Source organism: Penaeus vannamei, chromosome 32 (genome assembly GCF_042767895.1).
Source record: "Penaeus vannamei isolate JL-2024 chromosome 32, ASM4276789v1, whole genome shotgun sequence".
NCBI classification, from domain to species: Eukaryota; Metazoa; Arthropoda; class Malacostraca; order Decapoda; family Penaeidae; genus Penaeus; species Penaeus vannamei.
The window spans coordinates 3,595,469-3,600,468 of NC_091580.1; the positions used below are offsets into that span (position 1 = coordinate 3,595,469).

Consider the following 5,000-nt stretch of genomic DNA (forward strand, 5'->3'; position numbering starts at 1 on the left):
GTTCTCTCAGCTCAGGGGATATCCGGGAAGGGAGGGGGGGGGGATAGGTGCTGGGGGAGAAGGTGTTGAGAAGAGGATGTTTCCGGGTCTTGAGGGAGGGTGGTTGAGGGTGGAGGGAGGAAGAGGGGTGTGGGAGGGGGGGTTACTCCAATTAGTACGTAATAGGGAAGATAGGTAAGGGAATAGGGGATAGGTAGTAGGTGGATACCCCGGGCTCTCGGGTCTTGGGGGATGGGGAATAGGTGGGGGGGTGGAAGGTAGGGTCTAGGGAAAGGGGAGATAAGGGGGGGGGGTGGAAGGTAGGGTCTTGGGAAAGGAGGAGGATTGGAAAGGGGGATGAGGGAGGTCTGTGGAAGGTAGAGTCTTGGGAAAGAGGGAGGATTGGGAGGCGGGGAGGAGGGAGGGAGAGGGAAGGAAGGGGGAAGGAGGAATTGGGAGGGGGGGAAGAGGGGGCGGGGGAGGAGGGGGGGAGGGAAGCGGGAATCTTTATGAGATGGGAACTTGGCTTCAGGGTCTTCCACGTAGCTTTAATGTTGTAATTATACGCGTGTTTACATTGTCTTTCGCTCCTTTTTTCCCCCTGTCCCTTGTTCTCTTTCTTTTCTCTCTCCAGTTCCTTTTCTCTATTTGCCTTTCGTTCTTTCTCTTTCTTCGTTCTCTCTTTCTGTGTCTTTGTTTGTTTGCCTTGTATTTTCATTTTCTCTCTCTCTCTCTCTCTTTCTTCTTTTTTTCTCTCACTCCTCTCTTTCTCTCTCTTTCTGTCTCTTCTCTCTCTCTCTCTCTCTCTCTCTCTCTCTCTCTCTCTGTCTCGTCTCTCTCTCTCTCTCTCTCTCTCTCTCTCTCTCTCTCTCTCTCTCTCTTTTCTCTCTCTCCCCCTCTCTCTATCTCTCTCTCTCTCTCCCTCTCTCTCTCTCTCTCTCTCCCTTTCTCTCTCTCTCGTTGCCTACACACCTAATGTTCATGAAGTTCATTGAATCGAATTCTTAATTACTTTAATTTCTCGACAATCATCTCGAATCTGATTATATGTATAACGATGACTTTAGAGTCGATACTGATAAAGAGTAAGAAAGTTGGTATTGACTGCAAGACTAACGTAAATAAAGATGATTGTGATGTTGATATCATTGCCATTAACATGATTTTTACATCATCGTAAGAGAGAAAAAGAAAAAGAGAGAAGGAGAGCAGGGGAGAGGAAAAGGAAGAGAGGTACAGAGAGATGGGAGGGAAAAGAAGGAGGGAGAGAGAGATAAAGAGAGAGAGAGAGAGAGAGAGAGAGAGAGAGAGAGAGAGAAGAGAGAAGAGCGAGAAGAGCGAAGCGAGAGCGAGAGCGAGTAGCCGAGACAGAGCAGACAGACAAACAAACAGAAAGAAAGTGAGAGAGAGAGAAAGAAACAAACAAACAGAAAGAAAGTGAGAGAGAGAGAAAGAAACAGACAAACAAAAAGAAAGCGAGAGAGAGACAGATAATACGACAAACAAAAAAACAAAACATACACCATCACACAAACAGAGATCGAAACATACAAAACAAACAAAAAAAAATAGACCCACATCAACAACAACAACAAATAAACAACACAGAAAAGAAAATAACAAAAATAACCCCATAAGTCACCCACGAGTGTCATAAGCGAAGACGACCCCCTTTGGGTGTAGAAAAGAACACAACACACATACATCGACCCAAGTTTCCCACCCGAGTTATGGCTCTTGCCCGCCCTATGAACTTGCCCGAACACTTTCATAGATTGGTTATACATTGCCCATAAGATACGTGGACATAGGCAGAATACAGGGTAAAAATTACAGGGAGGTAGTGAAATGGTGGGAGTTTTTTGGGGAAAGAAAGAAAGAAAGAAAGAAAGAGAGAAAGAGAGAGAGAGAGAGAGAGAGAGAGAGAGAGAGAGAGAGAGAGAGAGAGAGAGAGAGAGAGAGAGAGAGAGAGAGAGAGAGAGAGAGAGAGACAGAGCATGAATGAGAGTTTTTTGGAGTTTTTTGGGGGAGAGAGGAAATGTAGGAGTACTTTTAGGACATGTGGTGTAGCTGGAGAGGGGGGGAAATATGGTGATGATGATGATGATAGTGGTAATGAAAATAAAGATTTTGGTGAGGATAGTGATAGGATATTGATAGTGCGGATAATAATGTGATGATAATGTTGGTGAATTGATATTGATAACAATAATGAAATTATAACAACGTCAATAGCAATCATGATATTAATGATAATGATGATAATAGTAACAATGATGAGGACAACAGCAGTAATGATGATAGTATTAATGATAATATGAACAATAATAACAATAATGATAATAATAATAACAATAATGATAATAATAATAACAATAATGATAATAGTAATAATGATAATAATACTATTAATAATGACAATAGTAATAATAATAAAAGATAATAATAACAATAATAATAACATTAGTAGTAATGATAATAATAATGATAAGAATGATGATGATGATAATAATGATAATGATAATGATAATGATAATAATAATAATAATAATAATAATAATAATAATAATAATAATAATAATAATAATAATAATAATAATAATAATAATAATAATAATGATAATAATGATAATAATAATAATGATAATAATAATAATAATAATAATGATAAAAAAAAAATAATAATGATGATAATAATAACAATAATAATAATAATAATAATAATAATAATAATAATAATAATAATAATAATAATAATAATAATAATAATAATAATAATAACAAAGATGATAATAATAATAATAATAGTGATGATAATATTGATAATAACAATGATATTGATGATAATGATATTGATAGTGATATGATAACGGTATTGATAATAATAAGAATCATGATACTAATATGATAATGATATTGATAATAACAATGAAAATGCTAATAATGATAATGATAATAATGATAATGATAAGAAGTTGGAAAAGAAAAACAACAGCAGCAACATTGATAACAATAATGACGTTATCATCCCTGTTATTGTTAACATTATTGTTATCATTATCTTTGTCGTGATCATTACCATTAATATTATCATTGTCGTGATCATTGTCATCATTATTAATATTGTCATTATTATCAACATCTTTGCTATTGTTGTTGTTGTTGTTGTCAGCAGCATAATACAACACAACGTCTCCTTAAGATCGTCTAAATTCAAACGATTAATTTTCTTGAATCGAAATCTCTGATAGTTGCTGTCCCGTTGCTTGTGAAAACAGACATGATGAAAAAAGACATGATGCAGAGACTGAGATAGTTGCTGTCCCGTTGCTTGTGCAAACAGACATGATGAAAAAAGACATGATGCACAGACTCAGATAGTTGCTGTCCCGTTGCTTGTGAAAACAGACGTGATGAAAAAAGACATGATGCACAGACTGAGATAGTTGCTGTCCCGTTGCTTGTGAAAACAGACGTGATGAAAAAAGACATGATGCAGAGACTGAGATAGTTGCTGTCCCGTTGCTTGTGAAAACAGACGTGATGAAAAAAGACATGATGCAGAGACTGAGATAGTTGCTGTCCCGTTGCTTGTGAAAACAGACGTGATGAAAAAAAGACATGATGCAGAGACTGAGATAGTTGCTGTCCCGTTGCTTGTGAAAACAGACATGATGAAAAAAGACATGATGCAGAGACTGAGATAGTTGCTGTCCCGTTGCTTGTGAAAACAGACGTGATGAAAAAAGACATGATGCAGAGACTGAGATAGTTGCTGTCCCGTTGCTTGTGAAAACAGACATGATGAAAAAAGACATGATGCAGAGACTGAGATAGTTGCTGTCCCGTTGCTTGTGAAAACAGACGTGATGAAAAAAGACATGATGCAGAGACTGAGATAGTTGCTGTCCCGTTGCTTGTGAAAACAGACATGATGAAAAAAGACATGATGCAGAGACTGAGATAGTTGCTGTCCCGTTGCTTGTGAAAACAGACGTGATGAAAAAAGACATGATGCAGAGACTGAGATAGTTGCTGTCCCGTTGCTTGTGAAAACAGACGTGATGAAAAAAGACATGATGCACAGACTGAGATAGTTGCTGTCCCGTTGCTTGTGAAAACAGACGTGATGAAAAAAGACATGATGCAGAGACTGAATCATTGTTGCTTTACAACATTCTGTCACGAAAAACTCCGATCGAACAGAGAAGTTGCAAGAAATTGGCAATACAATCATGTTCCAAAAGTAATTTAGGTTTGAATCTTCCACAATTGTTCCGTTTTCGTAAAAAAAAAAAAAATATGTGGCTCTGCAGCGGAATAAAAACCTAGCAAATTTAGGTTTGAGTCTTCAACAACTGTTCCGTTTTCGTAAAAAAATATGTGGCTCTGCAGCGGAATAAAAACCTAGCAAATTCAGGTTTGAGTCTTCCACAACTGTTCCGTTTTCGTAAAAAAAATATGTGGCTCTGCAGCGGAATAAATATCTAGTAATTTCCCTTTGATTTGATATAACAGAATGACATTGATTCAGAGATCTCGTGATAGAGACGGTCCTGATGGCGTCCTTCTCTCAAAACCCGAAACTTGCTAGCGACTCGAAGGGCTTTCCTTGTCCCATTTGTGTAAATCCTATTATTAATTAATTAATTAATGTATTAATTTCAGACCAAGATAGGTTTGTCCTCTAGTTTCACGCCGTTTCTTAGGGTGACCTTCTCTTCGTTGTGCTTCTTAAAGTCCGTCAACAGCGTCTAAATACTGAGATGCTATCTTGGTGACTTTTGGCTAGCAATTGTTATTATTATTATTATTATTATTATTGTTATTATTATTATTATTATTATTATTATTATTATTATTATTATTATTATTATTATTATTATTATTATTATTATTATTATCATAGTAAGCTATATAAAGAGCCACACTGAAAAAATCGAGATTTATACCACCAAAGCTGTCAGTGCAGGTCAAGATACAGCTAAGAAAGAAGGAAAGAATAGAAAGTCAGCTAATTA

The 5,000-nt window shown here is 36.8% G+C and overlaps 1 protein-coding gene across 1 annotated transcript in view; it reads left to right on the forward strand.

The window, feature by feature from the left end:
• Window positions 1–5,000, forward strand: part of LOC138867764 (protein FAM186A-like) — a 13,503-nt gene that overhangs the window by 5,964 nt on the left and 2,539 nt on the right. The window lies entirely within an intron of this gene.